The 7,626-nt window shown below is 32.3% G+C and overlaps 1 long non-coding RNA gene across 2 annotated transcripts; it reads left to right on the top strand.

Moving 5' to 3' along the window:
- Positions 1-3,072: 3,072 nt before the first annotated feature.
- LOC120092008 (uncharacterized) lies at positions 3,073-5,378 on the top strand. Of its 2 annotated transcripts, XR_016524277.1 has the most exons (4): positions 3,073-3,224; positions 3,336-3,441; positions 4,738-4,828; positions 4,988-5,378. It is a non-coding gene; the product is annotated as an uncharacterized LOC120092008 (long non-coding RNA). The 2 variants fall into 2 exon arrangements; XR_016524276.1 differs by lacking the exon at positions 4,988-5,378 and having other exon boundaries at positions 3,083-3,224; positions 4,738-4,875.
- The last annotated feature ends 2,248 nt before the right edge of the window (positions 5,379-7,626 follow it).

Raw genomic sequence — 7,626 nt, 5'->3', positions numbered from 1 at the left:
TGGATGAGGGTAAATGAGCTACCTTCTAGTGATCAATTAGGATACCTGAGAACTGACTAGGTATGGTTCTCTATATTAAGTGCATGAAAGCTAGTACCCTTAGGTAAAGTGACGCAAGTTTTAAAACTAGGAATTCTAATAAGGCACCTTGATGAACATATTACTTTCTTGAAATGTGTGGATACTTGATGATTGGTGCATGAGCCAGAGTAGGGGAAAAACTAGAGACACTTTCTTGAACCTAACTTTAGTTTTTGAGTTTTAAATTAACTATGACTTGCACACACACACATGGGAGATGATTAGATTTTTGCTTGAGTTCTCAGCTGGCTATTCTTTGAGGCATGAATCACTAGCACACTTATTTATAACTTTTCTATTTTCTTGTTTCTTCTTTGCTCTGGACTAGCAAATTCTTAAGTTTTGGGTGGTGAAACACACACAAAATGTGCATTATTCGCCTTAGTTTTAGGATGGTTCTTAATATGTTTTTATCAAATTTTATGTGTTTGCTAGTGATTTCTAGAATTTATGATCAAGAAGTGAATTGTACTCAAAATAAGCCAAAACCAAGCAACCAAAGGGAGTGAAGAGAAGAAAGTAAAAATGTCAAAGAAATCAAAGGGTAGGGTAGCGTAACGCTAGCATTGCGACGCTACCCCCAATATGCTACAAAACAGTAATCATGTTAATTGGAGCATAGGTGAATAGTTCCCTTCAGTGCTGATTTTGGGGCTTGAAAAAATGATCCCACCCTCTCACTGGCCCGAGAGGGGCTTAGTTTATGATTGGACCATAAACAAATTGTTCCTTTGAGGAATCAGTGAGACTTAAGCAAAAGATGTAATTATAGGGGTAAAACGGACATTTGACTCAGCTGTAATTATAAACAAATCGTGAAAGATCAACTTGCTTATACCGATTATATCAATGAACACAACGTGTCCTATAGTGCGTAAGAGTTCAACTATGGGTCTATAAGGTTTGCCCTATAGTTAATGAGTGAAGGTTAATTTAATTCAATAGTTTAATTAATTAATATTTGATCATTAAAACTTATAATTTCTAGGTGCATAAGGTCCCTTTACTAGCTCACCATAGACCAATAAGGATCCATTGATTATTGAAAGAAAAACTTGAAGTGCTCAAATTTTTAGAGAAAATATTAATTGTATTGGATACAATTAAAGATATCATTTATTATAAAGTTTATTTGGGTGAGATTCAAATAGAAACTTTATAATATGGATAACTAATTTATTTAAATATGATTCAAATAACTAAATTATTTGGATGAGATTCATATAATAAGTTATTTGATTTCAATGAGATTTAAATTAAATAATTAGAGAGATAATTAGTTAATTAATTTGAATTGGATTCAAATAATTAATCATTCAAATTAAAGATTCTACAAGAGATAAATATTTAAATATGATTTAAACATTTTAACCCATTTAATATGAGATATTATTTGGGTAAATATTTTATTTAAATATTATTAAATATTTAAATTAGAAATCTCTACAAAGGATTATCTCAATAGGATTAGGAATAACCCATAAAGTTCTATAAATAGGGTCCTTCGAAGCCTTCATAGAACAGACACTCTACACTTTCTACAATAATAATATTTGAGATTACTCCGAAACTCTTTCCACAAATTCTCCCAATTTTCATTAAAAAGTTTCAAGAAAATTATTCTTCTCATTCTCTTTATTCTTTCAATAAGTGGTTCCCACAAACTGGATCCTTGCCAGAGTTATAGCAAGGAATATCTCATGGAATTTGAAGAATTCAAGAAGGAGACGACAAGATTCGAGAGAAGATTCACTGTTGTCACATATCAGCAACGGTATGGTTCTTAACCTTCTCTTTTTTATTTGTACTTTTAATTGTTTCAAGAATCAAAGAACACGATCTTTGCTGGGATTCAAATCCCTTCTATAGGAAACCCAGGAACTCAGAAAAACGCTTAGCCACATCAAGGGACATACTGGCACAAAATATCAAACTCTTACCATCATTAGCAACAAGCCCAGACAACACCTGAAACCTTCTTAAAACAGTCTGCACAAAAGTCAAAGAACCATGATCCCTAGCACTAAATATCATCAAATCATTAATAGCACCGAAATATTGTTATCTTGCTCCACTTAATTCGAGAATGTTCCTAGATTTTATGTGTTTATTTGATGACTTTATACATTTTGAGCGTTTGAGGGGTAGAATTGGGCATTAGTAATAAAATGGAGCTAAAAAGGACCAAAACAGAGCTTAATTGCATCAACCGGGAAAGAGAGTGGTAAAAATAACCATTTTTCCCCTGATACACTCGGTGCTGTAAGGTAGAATGCTCCATTTATGAGCAAACTGCACAGCTTCACGGCTCTCTGAAGTCCATCACGTGCATCCGTTCATCAGAGCTGCAGAGTTGTATACTAGCACTGTGGCGCCAATTCAATAATTATAAAAACAAATTTTAGCAGCTTAGGGCTAATCTATCCAATTCTATTCTAATTTCTTATGTTTCTCTCTATTTCTTTTCTTTCTTTTTATCTTTGATGTATCCAAACTCTCCTCGTCGATCTTCATATCAATTATGGGCTAAGGTAATGTAATCTAACTTGAGTTTTAGGATTTCTCAACCTATCACGTACTTGTGAGCCTTTGATCTCGAATTTGTTTGTATTTGTTAGACTCAATTCTGATTCAATAGAATATTATCATATTGTCGGACAATTGAGGATTATATGATTATTTCTTTAGATTAACATATGATACGTGACATATAATTGTATGTTGATCTATAAGAAGCGATAGGTTAGATTAGCTTACGAATCAATAATGATAGGTATTGCTCTAACCAACATTACAAGAAATACCACATATTATAGCTCTTGATTATAGGACTTTATAAATATGCTATAAAAAAGATAAGGGAAAGGAGAGAAAAAAATGTGGGAAAAAAGAAAGAAAAAAAGGCGGAAAGATGAAAATTTGGGCGTGCGTGCAACATTTGGTGTATTTCCCTCCACCGTTTTTCTCTTGCCCTAGTCTCTACACATCAGTACTCTTCCACCTTCCGTAGCTCTTCTTTCTCACATTCTAAAAAATGTCTTGCTCAACCTACCCCTCAATCCCAGCTTACAGCATCATCACAGCATCATCGACATTCACTGAGGTAGAAATTTGTGATCCCTCGCAACAAGAACTTTCTCACGGCAAGATCAATCACTTTTCCTCTAGTCAAGAACTTCCTTTCAATCCCTCACGAAAAAGTCTTCTCTCTGCCTCATCTCACACCGACTCTCTTTCTCTCTCTCATTTTCCAGCACGCTACTATGTCGGAGATTTGCTACATCATCACTGGCGTCCACTGGCTTCATTCCTCTACCTACGTAGTGAAATCAAATTAAAATCAGAGATTTGCAACCAAAGGTATAATATCGCAACCTCTCTCTTCGCTGTGTCGACCTTGAAATTTCTTCTCTGACTAATTTCCTTCACTCATTTTATCTTCAACTCTTTTCATCTGTATATCATTTTCAATGTTATACTTCTTTACATACAAAAATATAACCCTGAAAACTCTTATTGTGTCACATAATTGGAACACTGAAAATAATCTCAATGATTTGCAACTCTCTCAATCTTGTCCTTTTTCTTGATTTCGTAACTGTTAGACAAACCCTTTGTTGCATTAATAAGTTTATCATACATGCATTCTGCAATTGTTTTGATATTTTTAAAGGTAGGCTTACGAGCACTGATAGTAAGAAGATAAATTTCTTTGTTGAGATATATCCATCCAATTGTAGTTTCATTTTATTTGTTTTCTTAGCTATGTAAATTTTCTTTGATATATCATGTTCTTTGTGTCTAAAAGTATTTAATTTTATAAAAATGATGTTTTGTTCTTTGTGTTTGACATTGGAGAGGGCTAATATGTAATATTGCTTTTAATATATAGAAGAAAGAATTAAACTATATTAGATTGGTTTTTTTAATGTTTGATTTTGATAGTAGCATGGCTTAACTGTCTTTCTTTCATTTGGAATATAAAACTTTGGAGTATTACATTCATCTAATATTCATTAATGGTTCATTGGTTGACCAATAAAACACTAGTAATAGAATGTGCGTGGGTTGGGGGAGAGTTCGTTTTCTTTTTATAACATTATTATGAACTTCAAGATTAGATTAAGTGTGTACTGTAGTGATATGTCTATCTTCCAGATATGATAATCATAGTGCTTGGTAAATATAGTCGTTCGCATTAATTTTTGATGACTTGTGACTAATAGGTTTGGAATGTGGGGAGGTGTTTGTTTGCTTGAGAAACCTATATTGGGTTTCTCTATTGATATGAAAGCTTGTTTTGAAAAATAATACGTTGATCTTCGAAATAACATTTTTTGCCCATTTACTTCGTATACAATGGTTGGCTTGATAGATGCTCAGTTCTCTAAGCCATTAAAGTTACCCATCTCATATGTTACCAATAAGAAGATGAGTCTCTTGATTCTTTCTATGTGCTTTGATACATATCATGGTTTAGTTCCTATATTATAGTTTGTTATTATTTTTCCAGTAAGTAAAGATTTGATGTTTGTGGAATCTGGTTTAACATTAATATGATTTATAACATTTAGTATATTCGTCCCTCTTACCCCTACTTTTCCCATTTTTTAATTTTTTGGTCTCATATGGTGGAGTGAGTTTGGCCCTTCTTAGTTATTTCAGCCTGAAAACGAGAGTAGCTAGCTGATTCCCTTAATTGGTTCTTCCACTTTCATTCTCTTCTTCCTTTTCTTCACTTCCCAAGGTACGGTTCTCTTTCGATCTGCTTTTTTTAGATCTTGTATTCTACCATTTCTGTATCTTAATGCTCCTATGAGCTTTGATTTTATCATTTTCTTTCTTTTGGTTTTAGAATTTGTTGTTAGGGGTTCAATTAAAGGGTTCCTAATTTACAAATTGTTAGGGTTTTTCGTATCAACCTGAGTCTTAATCATTGCACACGAGATTTCTTTTGGAGAGAAGCCTGCTCTTGACAAGTCTAGGCCCAAAACAACTGAGTTTCCTCCGTAGCATGACATTGTAACTCAATGGAATTGAGGTTATGTACCAACTGATCAACATGCACTAATTCCATTCTCTATCGCGCCTTAAGGGGAACCAACTAGTCATAATCACTTCCACAAAATCAGCCCAGAAGTTGGAGAAACCAAAAATGAGGGGACGATAGACTAACTACACCAAACATGTACACCCATAACTACTCACACACTTTTAAGGAACAATAAAAGGGTGAAAAACAATATCAAAGCTCTCTACCTGAACATTATTTTTAAGAAACAACATTATTTTTTTTTATTATTTATGATTTACTATTTCCTTTTCAAACTAAAATAATTTATATCTCAAAACATACTATTATAACTCAAAATAAAGTAATAATCTACACCCCAAACACAAACTATCATAATCCAACTATAATAACTAATTCATTGCCCCAAACGTCCCCACTTTTCAAAGGTCAAAAACATTTTGAAGATCAAAATACTTCAATATTTAAATAATTTAAAGATCATTGGCTTGGAAGACTGAAATTTCCCTTGTATAAGAGAATCATATAGGAGAGATTATACTACTCACAAAAACTAATTCAAAATTCAATTCACGTCCCCTAAAATAAATTGGTTTGTTGATATTGTGTGAGAACAAAATGAAATAATACACTAAATTTCTCACAGAGATCCAACCATATATCTCAGAGAATTAGTTAGCTGAACACTGTTATATTATTCGAACAGAGGAAAATAATTATGGGCTGAAAATAAATTTGGGATTATGTATAAAATAAAATAATCTTTTGTAGACCTTTGTTCAATATATATATATATATGTTAGATGATATAATTAAATTTGTTGACGAGTGAAGCTAATGTTATCTTAGATCACTAATTGACTCAAAAATTTAAACTAATGAGTGAAGATAATTTAATTATATCATTTAACCCTTATTAATCACGAATACATTCATATATTAGCTGAATTTTGTTCACTTTTGACCAATTAGCACTTTGTGTTTTTTAATTCATGAGGTAGTGTTTGCTAATTAGCATACTTTTCTCAAAAGGTCATAATAAAGACATAATACCATGGTGTGACTAGTTATTATTCTCATTATATTTGATGTTGACTTCAAAACTCTGTCATATTACAAGACTTTTAAAAGAGGATGTAATTACTTTGCATGACGACAATAATATAGTGTTGTTAAACTAGACTCAATCATCACTATGAACAAATTAAGCTAAAAGATAAAATATTTATAATTGCATTTCACAGATGTTGTAACTATGCAAAATAATCTGAACTAATATAAGAAAACAATAAGTGATCAAGTAGGGAGATTTTCAACAAAGAGACGTTCTAGGGAATAAATTACATCAATAGAATTACTAAACTCAATTGTCTTACCTCTTGAAACAATTAACACAACACCTATAAAATTTTGAAGTGACCCGTCACACAAACTATAGATGTTAAATAAGACATCCTAACAATTTCAGAGACAACAAAAGAATAACAAACTGTAAATCAAGGAACGAACACACGGAGATTGGTAACCTAATTTGGTGATAAATCACCTATGTCTAAAGGACAGTGTGCTCAAGAAAGATAATTCACTAATATGAAAAAGTCCTACATTTACAAGGTTGTGCTTATCTATAAAATAATGACGATTGCAATGACACACATTGAGCCTAATTTATTTGATCACCTAGGCTCCTCTAGATGTGAGATTCCTTCTTAATTGAACTTAGGCTCCTTATAAGTATATGAATATTAGTGAAGTAATACTTAAGTTCCGCCTAAATGAGTGAGACTCCCACTTATTATGAAGATATTTTTCCTCTTTGTGAACTTCCTTTCACTTAAAGAACTTAGGCTCCCCCTAAGTTTAAGAACTCTTTCTCTAGGAATGTTATCTTAGGGTCCCCTAAGGAAGAGAATCTCTTCTCTATCTACTTTGCCTTAGGCTTCCCCTAAAGATAAAGATTGCTTCTCAAGAATGAATCACTCGCAGCAAGACTGTAGAACAAACCGCCAAGAACCATGAATATTTCTTGCTTTATGAACAATGAACACCATGGAGATTTGTCTGCGATCTCTCATAAAAACATATGCAACAACCCTAGCAAGATTGCTTATAGCACGTTAAATAGTGCAGAAAAAAAAGAGAATATCCCCAATCAAATTTTGCAAAACATGAAAAAGGAAAGAATCCAGGAAGAAAAAAAAAGAAAAAAAACTCTACAAAATTTTCAGATAGAGAAAGAAATAAACTGCAGGATTGGTATCTTGTGAGACATCTTGTATGGCAGCTTTTGAAGAACCACAACCCAGCAATCTTAAACAAATATACAGCCAATAACAAAACTCTAACAACTCAAATCTCAAAATCTTTTATCCAGATTGAAATCAATCTTTTTTTTTTTTTCACTTAACTATTAATTACTAATCTCTTGATCACTAGATAATTAAGTCAAATATTAAGACTCTTTATCAACAATATCTATTGTTATCCAACTACTCTAGTGTATTTAAACAATA

This window comes from Benincasa hispida, chromosome 11 (genome assembly GCF_027475165.1).
Source record: "Benincasa hispida cultivar pf3 chromosome 11, pf3_genome.v1.1, whole genome shotgun sequence".
NCBI classification, from domain to species: Eukaryota; Viridiplantae; Streptophyta; class Magnoliopsida; order Cucurbitales; family Cucurbitaceae; genus Benincasa; species Benincasa hispida.
Note: the sequence above shows the minus strand (reverse complement) of the source record. Positions and strands in the feature narration are given on the sequence as shown.